Source organism: Meleagris gallopavo, chromosome 2, assembly GCF_000146605.3.
Source record: "Meleagris gallopavo isolate NT-WF06-2002-E0010 breed Aviagen turkey brand Nicholas breeding stock chromosome 2, Turkey_5.1, whole genome shotgun sequence".
NCBI lineage: Eukaryota > Metazoa > Chordata > Aves > Galliformes > Phasianidae > Meleagris > Meleagris gallopavo.
This window is the reverse complement of record NC_015012.2, coordinates 12,792,407-12,812,234: the sequence shown is the minus strand read 5'-3', so window position 1 is coordinate 12,812,234 and position 19,828 is coordinate 12,792,407. Positions and strand designations below refer to the sequence as shown.

The following is a 19,828-nucleotide window of genomic DNA, read 5'->3' as shown; positions in this document are numbered from 1 at the left end:
TCTCGAAAAAGCAACAGTCTAAATTTATACCAGGTTAGTAATACCTTGGTAACAATTCAGCTCCTACAGTGTATCAGCGTGTTTGGGAAGGGCTGCCCTCAGTACTTACATGAACCATTTTGCTGACAGATCCCAGCTCTGCAGAGTACATGAGTTAATTGTTCTGGATACATGAAAGCTCACAAACGAATTCAAACAGAAGCTCCTTAAATCTTTGTGTTACACGTCGTAATTAATCACTGCTGCTGTGTAACACCTGGAGCCCAGCAGGATACCAAATGCAAAGCAGGTCAGCCAGAACCAGCCTAATATCTGTGCGGAAAGCAAAGCCAGAGGGGAATTCTTACCTGTCTATGCCTTGCTCCTGTATCTCCAGAGTTGTGTTCTTATTTTATCATTCAGAGTGCAATTTTAGAAATACAACTTGAAAGAGAAACAATTTCTGTCACCCAAAGCTCCTAGAGAGGATCTGGTCTGAGCATGTCCCATGAGGGCAGCCCTCCCGTCACTGAACAAGGAGTCAGCACAGTCATGTTGTACAGGGGGATTCATATGAGATGCTCAGCTGTTGCTGGGGCAATTTGCAAAAGGGAGATAGTAGTTGTCCTTGACAGCTCTGCAAATTTGTCCTTGAAAAAAAATGCTAATTCCTAGTTTTGGCTCTCATTGCAACTTCAGCAGCACTCAGTACATTTTTTGTTTTCCATTGAAAAGCCTTTGCAGGAGGTCATCTCCCCTTGTTTCCAAACATCCTAGACACCCCGCAGTTCACCAGGAGGTTCTGTAGCTGACTGCAGAGTGTCAGGGATTTCCCAGGGCAAACAGGAAGGGACAGAGCCTGTAGAGGATCCCTAAACATGAGTGATGGATGCACAGAGCCCACCAAATGGGAGACATGTCAGATTCAGTGCCTGTCACTTTTCACTTGTCATTCTTCAGTATCTCCTTTGGATATGTGTTGCTGTCCTTAAAGCCCCTTAAGGCTTTAAGATTCGCCTGACGTTGCGTGCCAAAGCCCTGCTTGTGATGTCTCCTCTTTTAATTTCCTCACTGTCCTCTGGGTTTCACAGCCTAATATATTTTCAGATCTCTCCTTTGACATTTGACACTGTTTCACTGTAAGTTCTCCCCACACTGCAGCTCCTCAGAAATCACCAGGGCATGGCTTCTGCCAGGGGTGAAGATGCTCTGGGTTTGTGGGTGAGACATCAGGTACTGGTGGCTGTTAGTGAATGGCCCTTCAGAGATGTAGTTGGATGGCTCTGCCTCTCTCTCTCTCTTTTTGTAGCCCCATCTTGTTTTACTTGGATATTTATGCTCACCGTTCCTCTGTTCTTGGGGGTTCTTTTTAAAATTTGGGTATTTCATTATTTCAATTTGTTTATAACAAAAAGGCAGCTAACACTTGCAGCTCAGCCCTGCATAGTACAGGAGAAGCAGCAGCTGGTGCTGGAGGAGGCCTCCTGAGAAGCTGGAAGGAGAGATGGCCTTCACAGCTGACTTTTGGCTGCTCTTTACACTGATGGGCTTTGGTACCAACATGGAGACAACTCTTGGGTGACACCAAGGTGTGATGTGGTCAACACAACTGAGGGTTGGGATGCCATCCAGAGACACCTAGACAGGTTCAAGCACTGGGCCCAAGTGAACCTCGTGAGGTTCAACAAAGCCTAGTGGCCCTCTGCTCTGGTGAGACCTCACCTGGAGTACTGCATCCAGATATGGAGTCTTCAGTATAGGAGAAACATTGACCTGTTGGAGCACGTTCAAAGGAGGGCCACAAAAATGATCCAAGGATTGGAACATCTCCCCTATGAGAACAGGCTGAGAGAGCTGGGGCTGTTCAGCCTGGAGAAGAGAAGGCTCCAGGGAGACCTGAGAGCAGCCTTTCAGTATCTAAAGAGGGTCTATAAGGAAGAAGGGGACAGACTGCTTAGCAGATTCTGTTGTGAAAGAACAAGGGGAAATGGTTTCAAACTAAAAGAAAGGAGATTTAGATTGGATATAAAGAAGTTTTTACAGTAAGGGTGGTGAGTCATTGGAACAGATTGCCCAGAGAGGGGGGTGAAAGTCCTGTCTTTGGAGACAGTCAAGGTCAGGCTGGACAGGACTCTGAGCAACAAGTTCTAGCTGTAGGTGTCCCTGTTCATTGCAGGGGATTGGACTAGATGGCCTTTAAGTGTCTCTTCCAACTCAAAAGATTTCATAATTCATACAGGGTTTCCTTATGAGATATCCCTTTCTGGCCTGTCTTTCTCTGCTAATGTTGCTGCACTGGCATGACAGCAGACGACATGATCAAGGTGTTCTTCACTGAATTGCCAGTCCGATGCTATGGTGCTAAAGTCATCTGTATTTTGTCCTTTCTCTGATACTACTGATGCAGAGCAACACACGGGTGCAACGTGTGGCAGGGAGAGGGTTTCATCTGTTGGTGTGGTTTGATGTTTAATACATAAGGCAGAACCCCAAGCACTTGATCACTATGTCAGGGTAAGCCGCAGCGGAGCATGTTGACAGCAGCACAGTGGCTACATGACAGCCAGAATCAATCTGCTGCACGCAAGGGCTTAATACCTCCATTGGCAATGCTGCCATGGAGCTGAGCCCAGCTTGTGCTGAACTTAATCCTTCATCCCAGGGAAGCACCAGTGCTCGCTCTGTGAGGGCTGGGGCACACTATGAGAATGCTCTTGGCGAGCATTCAGGGAGGCAGCCCCTCAGTCTGTGTTAGCCCCCTGCTATGCAACCAGCTGATGAGGGATTTAGAAGAAAAGTGCTTACAATGTCTTTGTTGGCCTTGTTTAAATAAACCACACAAGAGGCTTGCCTGAAGGGGCTGCTGGTGATTTTTTTTTTCAATAAAGAAAATCAAAATGCTTTCATTTTATAATTATGCTATTAAGACAGCTCCAAAGGAAAGATAAATATTGGATTGATAGTTAACTAGCTGTTGCTAAAATCATACGTCCATGTATGTTTAATATCACTCATACCTGATATGCCATTAGCAAACCATTCCGTAATTGTGTATCAGCCACAGCATTAGAGGTGTGTTTGATCAGCTCACACCCCCAGCAGCAGAAAGGAAAAAAAGAGGTTAGGTTAGGCTGTAGGCAGGAAAGGGAAGTCAGGAACAAGGCAGTAAACAATCAGCACCTGGGCTCTGTAAATGTGGGGAAAAATGACTAAATAAAGAAATCATAGACTCATTAAAGTTGGAAAAGGCCTTTAAGATAAACATATCTAACCACAATCCATCCCCACCGTGCCCACCAACCATGTCCCTCAGTGCCACATCTACACGGTTCTTGAACACCTCCAGGGACGGTGAGTCCACCACTTCCCTACCCATTGTGTACGACTGCTGGCCTCCATGGGGAAACACACTGTATGAGAACTGCTGAGTCGTGGCCTGAACCTCTGATTAATTACCTGAGGCGAGCAATGAGTCAGCCATGGGAGCACAGGTGAAGGCAATTCACCTGTGCTGCCAGAAGGGGTGGAGCCCGGCTGCACCTCTCCTACACCCATTTAAGAGCTGATCACCAGTGGAGAAGGATCTCTTCTGGAGATCTACTCTGCTGGAGTTTGGTAAGTGAGCTCAGGATACAGGTAGGTTTTCTATCTATTCTCTTTTTTGTTATTATAGCCTGCTTTGCGTAACTCTCTTGTTTATTTTGTAATTATAACATCTTATTATTCATTGATTTTACACACACAAACCCAGTACAAGTAAGGAAGACAAAAGCAAAGAACTGGAAAATCCATGCTGCGATACAGACTTAGAGTGCTTAACTTTTCCCAACCCGAGTCTATAGGTAGAAATAAGCCAGTCCTGGTATATTTGGACCAGCAGTTTTGCACAAAAGCTCCTAATAGTTCTGGCTGGATGCAAGGTGTAACTTCTTTGATTTACCATAGCCAATGCTATTTTGTAGAGCATACAGTTGCTTCAGCCCAGTTGTCTGCCATGCAAATTGCTATTGGCTGAATGGCAGCTCCTAGGTTGCAGCAGGCAAAAAGATGTCTGCAATGATATGCAGGCACTGAGTCCTCCAGGAGGTCAGTTCTCCCTGTAATGCTACAGATGTCCCTCATGCTGTTCATCCTGCCTGCTAGCTTTTCATTTATCCAATTGCCGAGATGCTCCTCATGTACTTTTATAATACTGTTTGAATATGACTCATTTGCAGGCATTTTTTTTTAATGCAAAACTTTGAGGTGTCTCTCCTTGTCTAACACTGCTGTTGAGGAAAAAAAAGCCTAATGTGGACAGGGTAGGTATGTGGCTAATTTTAGAATTTTAATGGCTAAAAACATAAGACCTTCTCTTCCAAATTTGGTAAAATGAGCATGAAGCAATGAGTTTTGTCTGTTGTAAAATTTCTCCAACGATAATCTCATTAGGCAGTGAATTTCATTGTAGCTTTTTTCTACAATGCTTTTGAAGGTGTAATATTTTTTTGTTATTTGTATGTGCCGTTTGCAGCATGACTAATTATTTTAGAGACATTTTTTATAACAAATCAGAAGAGATGCAGTTATTTTGCTTTTTCTTCTTTAATTTTCTTCAGTTCCTCTAAAGCAGTTGTTCTGATACTGAAGTTTTCTGTGCATGAAATAAGGAGTGTGTGTGCATTTCAATTATACTGAATTGCTCTAGTTGTGTTTGGCTCTGCTGCAGCATCTTTGCAGCTTTCTGTCTTAATTCTGTTAGTTTGAGCTTGCAAGTATAGAATCAGAGAATCACAGAATCCTTTGAGTTGGAAGGGCCATCTAATCAACTTCCTGCAATGAACAGGGACACCTACACACAGCTCAATCACATTACTCAAAGCCCCATCCAAGTCTGGCCTTGAATGTCTGAATGGATGGGGCATCTATCAAGTGGTGCTGTAGCTTCAGAGGATCAGAAGTCCTGGTTGCAGTTTTCTGTTTTCCTCTGAATGGGCTTTGGAAGGTGTCCTACTCTGATTGAGGTACCCATCTTGGTTGTTCATGTTGTGTGGGGAAGGAGCGTAAGTGAGATCCACAGAGGAGAAAGGGTTTTCCGTGGACAGGAACCTGGCTGGCTGACTCTCCATGCAGAGAGCTGGCTGCTGACTGCCCTAGTTCTGAGGGGCCTTTTCTCATTTGTATTGCGTAGAAAGATGTGCATCTCACCACCTTACGGAGATATGCAACCAGCAAGTGGCTTGCAAGCTAGCCCAAGTTCTTGCTGTGACACTGTCATCCTCCATGTTGTTGACAAAAATAGCTAGTAAGGCCAGGAGTTCAATGAGCTAAAGTGTGGTGGTATATGCCTTCCTTTTTATTGTAATCTAAGGCTTTTAGCAAGATTGAATCATGGCAACCCTGGCCACAGGGAAGGAATTGGAGCGCAATGATCTTTAAGGCCCTCCCAACCTCAGCCATTCCACAATTCTGCAGCAAAGTGGCAATGCAAGAGCATAAATGAAATGAACACCTTAGAAAATGAACTTGGCCATAACCACATATCCCAATTGCAGAGTCCCTCTGTTTCCTGGAGAGTGCAGAAGTCTGGTTGTTGGAGGGCAGGAGGGGTGTTGGCTGCAGGACATGGGCGGAACTTGCCTGTGCTGGGCTCTAGTTTGCACCTTCAGTCCATTAGCAGTCAAGGTTAGCCCTTGAATTTCCCAAAAGGCCACACTAGAGCACCCTGCAGGAGGCTGATATTATTAGAAAGGCTTTTAACTAATTCTGTTCAAGCTTTAAGAGAGCCATAAAATTCCCATCTGCTTCAGAATCAGCCCCAGCCCATTGCTGGTGCGATGGTGGAATCGCTGCCTTGGTCCTCGCTGCCTGCTTGGGAGTGGACCAGCGTGGGACTCAGCATGGAGGAAGGAAAGGTCCTGCAAGCAGGGCAGCTGACCATGCTCAGATGACATGATTGAGCAGCCACTCTGTGGCAGGTGAAAGCAGCCAGTGTCTCACATGATCCTATAAATGCTCACACTCTGCTTCCTTTGTGTGCTGAAAAGGCAGTTCTAGCTCCTTATTCCTCTCTAAGCCGAAACAAATGGGAAAACATAGTGACTTGAAAACATGCTTATCTGTAGTAAAAGTTAAGGATCCTGTTAGTATGCAATAGTGGCATGCAGTGAGTAGCCTGAACGTGTATCATTAATGTGATGCATACAGCTGTAGTTCGAGAAGATAACATCGGGTTGAGGCTGAGCTTATAGGCAAATCACACCGCTGGGATCATGTAGCCCCGAAGAAATGCACACTGGGGAATTTAAATTCAAACCTAAACTTGTTTCTAACACTTTAAAGAGAACCACAAAGATGTTAAGTAAAAATGCAAAAATAAGTACCTAAGCCACCTTAGCTCTGTCCTGAAGCAGCATTGAGTAGAAGCATTGATTTGGGGCTAATCTTTCCTTATTTATTCTCCAATTGAATTGATTTAGTCATGGTTACTTGTCTAGTTTGTGTTGAAGGCAGAGTAACAGTAGTTAGCTTCAATCCCAAAATAGAGGTGGAAGAGAAAAGGTTATTTTGAGCCACCACTATCTGAAAAAAACCTTGCTTTCCAGATTGCCAAGCTTGCTTGCTGTTGCCTGCAGCCTTGATTCAGACGGAAGCAAAACTTGCTCTACAAGGAAGGTGAAAAAGGTAAGCAACCTTCATAGTAGAAGTGTGTGCTGGATTTTGAAGGCAGATACAAATACATAGACCCTCCCCAGGCTGCTTTTCTGCAGCTCCCAGAAAAACAACCAAGGCTGTGCCTGGGATGCTGCAGCACCCACTCCTTAGAAGGTGATTGCTGCTCTTAATAGGAGCATTCCTGAGTTTATTCATCTCCATATCAATATATTGTCCCTCGGCAATATCCTCTATTTTAAAAAACTGTTGCACAGATAATTAGGAATTTTTCATTTTTTCTTTAATACACAGAAGACTCTGAGACATAAAAAATATTATGGGTAATGCTGCAACAAACATTTTTTTTGCTTTTTTATAATAGCTAGGGTTGGTTTAGGGAGGAGTTTTGTCTGGAGAGTGTACAGTAGCCATCTACTTTGAGAAGACACGTACTGCTGCATCACCCCACAGTCATTACATTTGTCTTTTTGCTCTCTCCATGTGCCAGAAAGGCCTGCCTGCCCTGCACTGCCTGAAGCTATTGCAGATGTGACCTGCCCCAGGCAGGGTGCCAGGTAGCTGCTGATGCTTTCCTGCAGACGAATCAGATCTGGGAATATTAATCATGACAGAATTTTGTGAGGCTTAGGAAGCAGATGAGAGTCCTCCCATGCTAGTGTGGTCCTAGAGCTGGGCAGTCTGGGCTCAAGAGACTATTTCTTTCAGTATTCATCACTTACAAGTCAAGATACTGAGTAAGTAGGAGAGTCTTTTGACAGCTGGCTGACCAGGGCAAGATGGGACACTTTCAGACAGCAGGCTGTATATAACACAAGATAGGAATTCATGATCTACTTGACACAGCATATTCAGTGGAGACCATATAAGCCTCCTCCTGCCTTGTGGATCACCCCTTCACTGAAGCCTGTATTTGGATGCATTTTTCTCCTTCCCCACAAATACAGCTCTTTTCCCATACCTCCATCTCTTAGTGAGTCTTCTCCCACACACAGTCTGTATTTGTGGCAAGGAAAGGCAACTCAAAGACACATACAGCAAATAAGGTCTGCTTAACATGCAGATGAATGCATGGGATCAAGCACATGGAGTATTAGAAGACTCCACCAAGTGTCTATCAAGTGCCTTGGTCACTGGGCATTGCTGGTACCTCCAGAGAATGATAGAAAAACAAATGGAGTGAGGGTCACCCATCCTCTGCTGCAAGGTCAATACTTCCATCAAAACCCACAAATCTTCCAGAAGCGTCTGAGTTTCCCCATGAAATCTTTAGGGTTCTCAATCTCAGTACCTCAATCTAAAATAATTTCTTCTGCTTTTAAGGGGTTGGACTGAATTTAGACCTTCAGGTTTCCAGAACTGTAGTCCTGGAGCCCATAGACATTTCTATACTCCATAAGTGCTATGTTTCTAGATGTGCCACATCCCGAGGCACATACAGATGTCAGTCAGATACTGACAGATACTGAGGCACATCACAAGCACAGGATCCAGCTCCAGCTGAAGCAGACCATGGCCAGATTTGCTGCTAAATTCTGTCCAGGAGGGTTGCTCTGATTTTTTTATTTTTATTTTTTTACAGTACTCTGCTTACTGAAATCCCATCTTCTCTGTCCTCGACATTTTACTACTTATTAACACCATCCTTAATGTATTCTGCTTTTTGAATCACACCCTGAAGTGTCTTAATTTTCTTGCTTTGATACCGGCTTCTGGATTCCACTCCAGGAACTGGATACTTAAAACATAAGCAATGCAATGGTGAAATCACCGCTTGAGTACAACTTAATCTCTGCTGTGAAAATCATTTGTGCATGAGGAAAAAAACACTACCACAAGTGTGATTGCTGCAAAAGAGCTTGAAATAAGGTAGGAGGGCACCTACATGCTAGCCTCTTCCAGCAACAGAATGTATAAGCAAGAGCAGGAACAGGACAAACATACATGATGCTTCTCCTAGAATCCTTACAAGCCTATTTCAGTCAAGGGTTCATAACTTTGAAGTGGTTTGCCTGTGTGTTAACCTCCATGAGATTTCCAGGTTCTTGTGCAGTGCAAGTGCTGATCTTGAATTCTGCAAGCACTTGCATCCTAGCACCCTTGGGCAAGGAGGCCCCAGATCTTTTCCTTATTGTACAAAGAACCATCTTTTCTTGGGTATTTTTTTCTATTTGACTCTAGTAAGAGTCATTCAAAGGCATTTCATTCTTGTATTAGAAGAGAAAGTGAAGAATCAGCATCTCTTCACCTGCTCTGTGCCACTCATGGTTGTGCTCTTATTACTGTTTTTGATGAGGGCTGGGGAAATGCTTAGGCCTTGGTGCAGAAAAATGGGCTGCCATCACCTTTGACCCTACGTTGTTCTCCTTGAGGAGCTACAACCATGGAAACGATGAACAAGAACAGTTATAACACTTCAGCAGCTGCTGCTGACAGGACTAATAAACATGATTATAAAATGCTTCCTGGGAAAAGAAAAATGTGTTTCAAAGAGGGTGTGATGTGCAAAATTTGGTTTCCCTGAAAATCCCCAGAACAAAGTCTGGGAGTCAAACTTCTCAATGTAATTGAGCAATGAAAAAAAAAATTACTAACAGTTTAAGTGTAAAATTTCAATATAGAATTAAGCAAGGAACTATTACGATATCTGCCTGCAACTGGTTATTAGAATAAAGAAGACATTCAGGAGCAAAGTGCAAAATTGATTTTTTTCTTGTATAACTCCTGAGAAAATAACTATATCCTTAATAGAGTAAAATAAAGGGGTCTACTGGTAGTTCACATCTTCCTTAAAGCTGCTGGAATTATAGGTTTATAAGAATTTCAACTTTCCTTTACATTATTTTGGTAAAGAAACACAAATTTCAGGTCTTGTAGGATGGAACAAAAATGAAAATAGGAAGCAAACATATGCTTAAAAGGTTCAGGCGTGTCAGAACATCTAACAGACAACTCGATTGGCTGTTTCTATTTAAATTGCATCGCCTTTGGAGGCTTGTTTTGGCACTATCAATTAGTTCCTCTGTGTTTTTCCACCTTCAGCAGAAGCAGTGGCAGCTTTAGCAATGTCTTTTTATAATCCTCAAACAATCCACTTTCATTTCCCATCTATTTGTTGCCTGCACAAAGAGGCTTAATCACAAAATGATTGATAACTCTATTTAAACAGAACATTAGCCTAATGACGTATGAAACTGTAGCAGAGTTGTTAGCTTATGCATTCCTTGAAGAGCAACAGGAGTCGCCTTGTCTTGTGTCTGCATTGGTTCACTAATCTCTCTGCAAATTCCTCATGGGTATAAATCTGCTGCTGGTGAATGTGCATCAGCCATGTGACAGGCAGCTGCTTGGTGCCCACAGCCAGCCCATGTCCTGACTCTGAGCAGTGCTCAAGGGTCTGGCATCCAGGGCACCCTGCTGGTAGGGGATGGCCAGATATCTGTGGTAAAGTCTAAGGAAAACCACATGGAGCCCAGAGCATTAACACAGCCCATGTTTCCCCATACAACGCATGGAGAAGCAACAGAATCTTGATATTATCTTTCACCCTTCCCAAAGCTCCACAGGCATCAAGTTTTTGAATGAAGGACTTGCCTAGCAGAACAATGTAATGGCTGCAGATGTAGGGGTATCTACAGGATGCATGCTTGGGTTCATGGAGATGCTTCTGCTTACTTGGGTTTTGCCATCTTCAGTGGGAAATGTCTTGTGAAAGGCCTCCAGTTGCAGGGAGTCAATCTTTGCACAAACCAGAACTCACCTGCTCTCCGTGTGAAACTGCTGGTCCTTCACCACTGTCACATGCTTGGAGCATACAGACTTCATAGTCAATGCATTTACAAAGATTGTGCAGTCTCCATCACCATTTTAGAAACACTTTTCACTGTGCTTTTATTTTTCTTCATTCCTTCTAATTATTATTTGGCCAAGGAAAGCTCCAACCCCATTTCTAATGACCCGTCCCTAGGTGATTTCATGTGTCATTACATGGTTGCTCTTTCTACTCACTCTAAACTTCTCACTCATGGATGAAAGGGTCCTTCTTGGCAGCTGATTCCCATGCATTCTGACAGGTCAGCCAGACCTGCTCTGCACAGCATGTGTCCATCCCAGATACCTGGTGACAAATGAGCTGTGATTGATGTTCCCTTTATATCTTGCAATAGCAGCCCTTAGTCCTGCTGGAGGTGTTCCGTCCTGCTTAAGACCACTGGAATAATGGATTGCAAGTCTTTTAGATTTAAAAGAAAGCTATTTATATCCTGAATACTGTACAGCAATGACAGGAAGTGAATCATCAAAGATGTTTTGGTTACAAGAATAAGATTCAATTTCATGTTTTTCCTAATGATGTAAATATCCTTCCCAGGAGATGCACGCCTGGAGTCTCTCTGCACTGGTGCTATGCAAGGCAGGGCTTTGTTCCTTTCAAATTTGCCACATTAAAGAAACTGATGATTAACTTGATGGCAGACCTCTAGAGCAAATCTGGCATGAGAGAGATGTGACTTTTTCTGATTCTGTTACAGATTTTGCAATCCAAATTCAGATTTTGGAATCCAAATTCCAAATGCCCACAGTTGGCATTGGCCAGGAAGGAAGCAAAGCCACAGCCACATGGAGCTGTCACTCAAGGTCTCCAAAGTGGTTTTGCTGTCAGTATGGCATCATTTTCTTCTGCTCAGCCTTCTGTCCTGCTCCTGCTGGCTTTTATCACCCTCTCCCTCGTTTGCCATGTTGGTTCTGCTGCTGGTGAATCCCTGGCTGGGCCTGGAGCAGAGCAGTGGCTTGGCCAGCAGTGGGGTCCCCAAGGTGAACCTCAGCCTCTTGGCACAGTGCTGGAGATCTGGGTGGGGTTTCTGCAATGTAAGGCCTCCCAGCACAGACATCCCATTCTGAGTGGTCCCTTGGCTAGCTATATGCTGCCTACCCCCACTCCTACTCTCAGCCCAACAGGATTCTTCTCCTTGTGTTGCAGAAGATGGGGAGGAGCTGAGATGCTTCAGCTTGAAACTGTGACTGCAGGCACAATTCCTGTAGAGCAGATGCAAGTTGCCTGCATCCATTCCTATTATTTATTATCCCCTTTTCAATAAACCGATAAGACCCCACTACTAGAAGAGAATAAAAATAGTCTCCTTTGATACACAGTACTTGTGGGGAAATCTTGAGGAAGGCGTAAGAGATGTGTGAGATTGCTGGAGGAGCTTGTGCTTCCCCCACTGTCTGTAAATAGCCTCATGCTGGGAGCTCAAGGGAGAGATCTCTAATTAAACAGGATGATTTATATTATATGAAAACGTACGTCTGGAGGTGCTGATGCCTCATCTGCTATTTCCTGCCATTGTCCTGGAACTCGGTCACCTCTAATCCTTAAAATATTTGAGGTACTCTGGACAGAAATAAGGAATGGCAGGTAATTGTCATTTTCTGTGTGCTCCCAGGCAGGGCGTACCTGTATCACGTATGTAGAGCAGAGAAGCTGCAGACTGACAGAGGAAAGAAATAGCAAAAGAGCTCCCAGAATTGTGTAAAAAGCTTAAGGTGCTGACCTCACGCAGAAGTATGTACAGGCAAAGAAAAACAGCAGCATCACGTTTCGTACATCACCAGGTATCCCACTCTAAGAGTATGAAGCAACATTTTTCTCATTATTTTTCTCCAGAAAAAGAAAGGCATGTCTCTAGAGATTGTTCCCCTCATTTCTGAACCCCCTTCAATTTTTTAATCTTCTTTCCTCACCATATTATGGTCTGGTTTTATCAAAATCACTTCAGGGTGGGTAAAGACCACTGGTGTGGCTGTGTTAAATTTGTGACCTGCATGAGAAATCCTATTCTGCGACATTAATACCCAAATAATATTTAAAAATTAATAATAACTGCTTCGTCTGCTCCCCTTGAGCTGCCTTTGTCTTTGGGTTTTTTCTCAACTTTAAAATCCTCTCTGCCTATAATCAAGTTCACTTTCAGACCCTGCTGATCAGCTGTTGCTGAAATGCTGTCTTCAGAAGCATCGAGTGGGGAAATGTTGATTTGTTTTGCTCTCAGGGGAAATAATGTAACTTGATGACAAGCTTACCAACAGCAAGTCTTAACACATATCAAGACAACTTGCATAAAATCACCTTGTTGTTAGGCTTCATACACATATTTAATTGCATTTAATTCTTGAACGCTGATACAATTCATTTCAGCTGTATGAATAATGGAGTTTTTGGTTCATTGGAGGAACCTGCACAGTCTAGAGAAAAAAATTATCAGAAAACACTTGATTTCCTTGCTAGGTTATTTAACTCTCTTCACTATGTGGCTTTTTCAAAATCTTATATTTATTTTTTAAAATTTTCTGCTATGCTTTTAGGGAGTATTGAGAAATCTGCTGGAGAAGGGGCTGGCAGGACCCTCTCATTACATCATGAGGGCTGCCTGATGACCCAGAGTACTCAGATGATGTATATTTCTCACAGTGTTTTTCTTAGAAGTGTTCAATTCTCAAACCCTGTGGACTCTCAGGATGCTAAGAGATTTCCTATGAGAGGTGGCACTGGCCACAAAAGTGCCTTTAAGAAGGGCTCACAAGAACCAAGCACTTTCCCACTGCTTTGGAGTTCTTTTATTCCCAAAGAGATTTTAAGAGATGTAGAAACTTGTTTGCCTGTGAATATTTTTTATTCAGTCCAAAATTTCATGCTGGAAGAAAAAGCAGGAGCACAGCAAAGACTTTGAGCCACAAGTTTGTAAGGAGTAATTGCAGTGCTGATTTCATTGGCTAGAGCAGGAAACTGATGTGCGGTCAGAGGCTGACCCTGCAAAACATAGAAAATAAAACTCTTGCAGCTTACCAGCTTTCTGCTCTCTTATGCAAGGATTTCACATGAAGGCCTACATAATAATAGATGCCTTTCTGGATCTGTTTTACTTCTCTTTTTGCACTACTTTGAAGAGAGAGACTGAGTTGCAGTTTCCACTTCAGGACTCCTTCCCGCACATCCTGAATGTCATAAGGGCTGAACTCCTCCTATTTTACAGCACTTGAAGTTGAAATGCATACACCTTGATGCAATAAGCCCTGAAGCCCATGCCAGCAGCAGGCTCTGCTGCCAGGTATGCCCCCTCCCTGATGTCCCCAGGCAGCCTGGTGAGTGGCTGGGAGCTGCCAAGGAACAAATGTGCAGAGGAGGGGAGAGGAGAGAAAGGAAGGGGAGGGGAAGAGAGGAGAGGAGAGGAGAGGACAGGATGGATAGATGAACTTGGGGCTGCAGGACGGAGATGTGAGCTGTCAGCCAGGTTCAGGGACCTTGAAGCTTGCTACAAAATGAGAATAGCGCATAAATAAACTCAAGGTTTTAATTAACATGTTCTTTCATTCATGCACAAAATTAAAAACCCATCCATCCTCAATCATCATCTTTTTTTTTTTTTATTTAATTAGGAGTTTTTACTATACTAATTGTTACGTTTGTCCAATTCCATCAAATCAAACTAATGACAGCCAGATGGTTGTGACTCTCAAGACGCCTTACTCAGAGCTAATCCATGCCCTCTGCCATGCAGACGCAGGGAGCAGAGGGAGCCTGTGCTCTTGCTCCGGGCACCAAAAGGACAGATTGAAAACACATACTTGTTTGGCAGGAGGCAAAACTGCTGAGGATGGTTCTCCTCACACAAAGCTGGGATTATCCACCCCATTCATACGCTGTTCTCAACAATGTGCAAAGAGGTAAATGTAGGAGAATAAACTAATGACTCTGGAGAAGAAACCAGCTGCATTTGACCTCTTCAGTCAGTGTGAAGGATGTGAAGATTCATACCTGTCTGCTCTCCATCATGCTGTAGAGATTTCTCCACCCTGCAGCTCCTGCTACATCCATAACCTACACACATAAAATTATTAAGAGCAAGATTAGTATCCACTATTTTTGTTCCACAGTAACAGACTCAAGATGTTGCTCCTGGCAGCTCCTGATAATGCATGCATGTTACTAATTAGAGCAGTTTATTTAAGAAGCAGTGGGTCAAACCTGTTGTGCTCACTTCAACGATACTTGAAAATTATTACAGAGTACACCCATTGTAAGCTAGGATAATTAAGGCTGCTGGTATCAACACTCTGCCCTTCCTTATTGCCAGTTTAATTTCCTTGAACATTTTTACATCCTACTCCTCATTCTGCCTTGGGGATTTGTAGTAAAATTCAATAACCATTTTCCTTTCTAATTCTCTATTAAAGCACCATCCTATTTCACCATCACACAGAGCTGGCATAAGCCTCTCTGCAGCCTCGCCTGCTGCTGTAGCTTTCCTCTGCTTGAGGCACAGTCCACCCAGAAAGCAGGGGAGCTTGTGCAACTCCTCTGACATGTCCTGCAAGCAGCTTTCAGGTCAGCAAGACTTCGAGGCAGGCTTGAATACCCATGGATTTTGAAAGTGTTGACTATTCAAGCACTGGAGTAGACATTTTGGAGTCAATCTCTTGGACTTACTAGTTTTGCCAGGTATTTTTACTTACTTCACCCCTGTTAGACACAGCAGGCATGAACTTCCAGAAGGCACTCGGCCAGCCCAATATGGTACCTTCGTACAGATCCAGGAGTCCTGGCTAGGGATCACTCATCACCCACCAGGACAGAACACTGGGATGAGGATTCCCTCAGCTGCTTTGCCCTGAGAGCTGTGCCCAGGACAAAACTCTCCAGTGTTTTTTCACAAAAGCACAAGTCATTGATTCAAATGGGTAAGGGCAATTTATTTCCTCATCTTAATAAGCACACCTTGACCCCAAACCCACCTGCCTGACACAGCCACGCATCATCACTACAGCCTTTAAACAGAAAACCTCAGTTTTGCATCTTTCCATTTTTTGACAGACAACTTTGTTAAGAAGAAAAACTTGACTACAACTCATGGTTACAAAGGAAAAATATTACTGCCCTCCTGAGGCAGACAGGGAAGAGTTAAATGGCACCTGGGGCATGACTGCATGCCAAAGCTATAAAAGACTGCAGAAGGAGCATGAGCCTTTGGAAAAAAGACTTAGAAGTGGTTTCTGGTGTAGTTTATACAGCTGGACAACAGGAAAGGAGGTGTGACTGTGCTGCTAAATGTAAGTGATTTTAATGGGGAAAGGGCTGGGGTGTTGTGTCAGTTGTAAATGTTACTTCTCAGGAATCAAAAACTCTTCCGATTGCCTACAAAAGCCTCTCCTGTCCCAGTACTCAAGGGAAGAGAAAGCCCCAGCAGCTTCTCTGTACCTTTCCGTGGTCTCTTTGCAATGGAGTCCTGGGCTGAACCCACAGCTGATGCCACACGTCTGTAGGATGTTTGGCTTCTCTTTATAAATAAAAGGAGAAGAGTTATGAGATGTGTGATGAGTGGGACAATGAGACAGAGTTTAATGTCTTATTTGTGAGCAAATTATGTGCGTGCTACTGCAGGAAACCTGCAGAGGCAATATGACCAGTGCCTGATGCTGATGATTATTAGTCAGGGGCATCCTAGTCATATGAGAGCAACTAAACTTGGCATGAGAGCTTGGCAGTAGTGGCAACAATCAGTCTGGTTGCAAGGGTACCTGAAGAAGGGGATACTAGCACTGGGTCCCTCAGCAGCATGTGGTGAGATTGATGTTTCAACAGTCCTCTCTGATGAGTGAGGGCAGAGGCACAGAAAGGCTCGTACGACTGTGGGCACCCACCTCTAGACCTGAATTAGTGCACTCTGTCCCTATGGGATGTTGGAGGACTTTCTCATTAGCATTCACTGATATAACACTTCTGAAAAAATGTACAGCTGCTCCACAGAGGTTACTTTTTTTCTTTTACTGCTCTTGTGCTCAGGTTGCATTAATATTTTGCAGCCTCAACATGCACGATCTTTTCCTCTGTATTAAGGCCACAATTCTCACTGGGGGTTCTGGTGTTTCTGTGGATTTACCCCTCAGTTATTATGTTAGCAGAAGATGTCATGTGAATTCCTGCTCTACTAGTTCATGTATTTCTAATTTGGAAAGGTTAACAGAAGTTGTTTTAAGCCTGAAAATTCCTGTCCCAGCTCTTCAGGAGAGGGCAAAATTGGGAGAGAAGAGAAAAACGGTATGTGCCTAAATTCTCAACTGGAAAGCGCTGTCTTCTAGCTTTGCTCCTTAGCCTACGTGACTTGACCTTACAGGTCTACGGGGAGACAAAATTCAACACCCTCTGCTATTATTTCATTAAGTATTAACCCAATAGTCAGGCTCAGCAGCCTCAATGAGCTATAATCCTGCTGGAGATAACACGATTCAGCTTCTGGAGGCATCTGATGCCTAAATAAGCAGGGAACATGGCAGCGCACTGGGGACATCAGGATGGGGCCAAGCTCTGTTTTGTGTAAATCTCCAGCTCTGAGAAAGCTGACAGTGCATCTCACTCTGTCTGCTTCTGCTTTGGTTACTCATCTTATAGCCTGAGTGTCTGCAGAACACCTGGGGGTTTCACCTATGCTGCAAGGACTTGAATTTGTCTGCCAAAAAGAGCTTGCAGCAGCCATGCACATTTACTTTACACATTGGGTGTTTGCCTCTGACAAGCAACTCTTCATATCTTTATGGCTAGACATTATTATATTGTTCTTTCATTTGATAACTGCTCCAGTAATAGCTTCCATTTGCAGTAAATCTCTTGTACTGCCTTTTTTTTCCTCTCCATTAAGCATAAGACAATAACCTTTCCGGGAAGCTGTGTAGAGAGACTTGGTGAAGCTTTAAGAGGTGAGGGTAGACATGGGAGGGCATGGCCAGCAGTAGAAAAAGCACCTGGTGGAAAAACGCTTTTGGAGAAATTGCAATTAAATCCTGAAGCACTTGAGGAAAACCTCCTGAGTATACAAGCTGAACTGGAAAGCGAATATTTAAATGCCTCTTCAAGTTAGTAAGTCTTTGTAAAGTGCTGCTCAATACCTGGAAAATCTCTGAGACAAGAGAACAGACAAGTCTGGATGTGACTGAACACAAATATTTTACTCTATTATTCTGCCAGAAATACATGGCAGAGTCTATCCCAGTTAAATGGCTTTGCAGACACTAAAAAAAAATTCTCCCATGCACAGCTTCACCTTCCCTAGCAGTGCTATAACCCTGGGTTTGTGGTAGGCGGTGCTGGTGCTTGCCTGGAAACCTGGGATAGGAGCAGGCAGAGTCCCAAAGCTATGATGGAACACTGCAAAAGAATCATAGAATCCTTAAGGTTGGGAAAGACCTCTAAGATCATCTTGTCTCTCCATCCACCTAACACCAATGTTACCCAGTACACCATCCTTCTTAGTATTACATCTACACATTTCTTGAACACCCCCAGAGGCAGTGATTCAACCACCTCCCTGGGCAGCCTGTGTCAGTGCCTGACCACTCTTTTGGAGAAGTTTTTCCCTACATCCAACCTAAATAATCTCTGGCACAACCTGAGGCCACTGCCTCTTGTCCTACTGCTAGTTACATAGGAGAGGAGGCTGACCCTGACCTTGCTACACCGTCCTTCCAGGTAGCTGTAGAGGGCAGTAATGTTTCCCTGAAGCCTCTTCTCCAAACAGAACAATCCCAGTTCCCTCAGCCGCTCCTTGTGCTCCAGACCCCCCCACAGCTTTGTTGCCCTTCCCTGGATATGCTCCAGAGCCATGATGTCTTCCTTGTAGTGAGGGGTCCGAATCTGAACACAGTACTTGAGGTGTGGCCTCAGCATATCTGAGGGATGATCACATTCCTGATCCTCCTGGTAACACTATTTCTGATACAAGCCAGGATGCCACTGACCTTCTTGGCCACCTGGGCACACTGCTGGTTCATGTTCAGGTGAGCATCAATGAATGCTCCTAGGTGCTTTTCCTTTGCACAGTATTCCAGCCACCCTCCCCAAGCCTGTAGTGTTGCAGGGGGTTGTGACCAAAATGCAGGCCTCAGCACTTGGTCTTGCTATACTTCACCCAATTGGCCTCAGCCCAGCTGAAAGACACTTCCTTACAACCTCCTGTCATCTGCACACTTACTGAGGGTATACTCAGATCATCAATAAAGACATGAAACAGGATGGGCCCCAATACCAACCCCTTGGGAACACCATTTGTGACCAGTCGCCAGCTGGATTTAACTCCAATCACCACCACTCTTTGGGCATGGCCATCCAGCCAGTTCTTTACCCAGCAAAGAGTGTACCTGCCCAGGCCATGGGCTTCCAGCTTCCCTAGGAAAATAATGTGGGTGACAATGTCAAAGGCTTTGCTGAAGTCTAGGTAGACAACATCAACAGCTTTTCCGTCATCCACCAAGCGAGTGACTCGGTCATAGAAAGAGATATGGTTGGTTAAGCAGGACCTGCCTTTTATGAACTCATGCGTACTGCGCTTTATCCCCTTGTTGTCCTGCACATGCCTTGTGATCTCACTCAAGATGATCTGTTCCACAATTTTCCCTGGCACTGAGGTAAGGCCAACAGGCCTGTAGTTCCCCAGATCCTCCTTACGACCCTTCTTTAGATGGGAGTCACATCGGCAAGCCTCCAATCCTTTGGGACTTCTCCAGTTGACTGGGAATGCTGATAGATGCTGGAAAGCAGCTTGGCAGTCACCTCTGTCAGCTCCCTCAGCACCTTCAGGTGAATCCCATCTGGCCCCATGGACTTGTGACAATCTAGATGGAGTAGAAGGTCTAACTGTCTCTACCTGAATCATGGGGAATTTATTCTGCTCCCCATCCCAGATTTTCAGGTCAGGCAATAGAGTACACTGAAGACAACTGGTCTGACTATTAAAGACAGATGTAAAGAAGACAATGAGAACCTCAGCTTTTTCTTTATCCTCAGTGGTGATGTAAAGATGGAGATTCTTCTCAGCCATTCTCTTACTGCTAATATATTTGGAAAAAAAAAAAAAAAAAAGATGTTTTCTTTTACCACAGTGGCCAGGTTGAGTTCAAGCTGGGCTTTTGCCTTTCTAAATTTCTTCCTGCATATCTTCACAACTTCCTTGTAGTCTCTCAGAGATGCCCATCCTTTCTTTCACAGGAGGTAGGCTTTTTCTCCTAGTCTCATCAAAAGTTCCCTGTTCATTCACATTGGTCTTCTTCCCTGCTCACTCATCTCAAAGCACTCAGGGAAAGCCTGCTCTCATATGCCTTTAAGACTTCCTTCTTGAGGAGCATCCAGCCTTTCTGGAGAGGCCTTCACTGT

General features: G+C 44.1%; 1 long non-coding RNA gene across 1 annotated transcript; it reads right to left on the bottom strand.

Annotated features, from left to right (window-relative positions):
* Positions 1-13,043: 13,043 nt before the first annotated feature.
* LOC116216287 lies at positions 13,044-17,990 on the bottom strand. Its single transcript, XR_004158764.1, has 3 exons — positions 15,884-17,990; positions 14,444-14,506; positions 13,044-13,438 (listed from the first exon to the last, which is right to left on the bottom strand). It is a non-coding gene; the product is annotated as an uncharacterized LOC116216287 (long non-coding RNA).
* Positions 17,991-19,828: the final 1,838 nt, after the last annotated feature.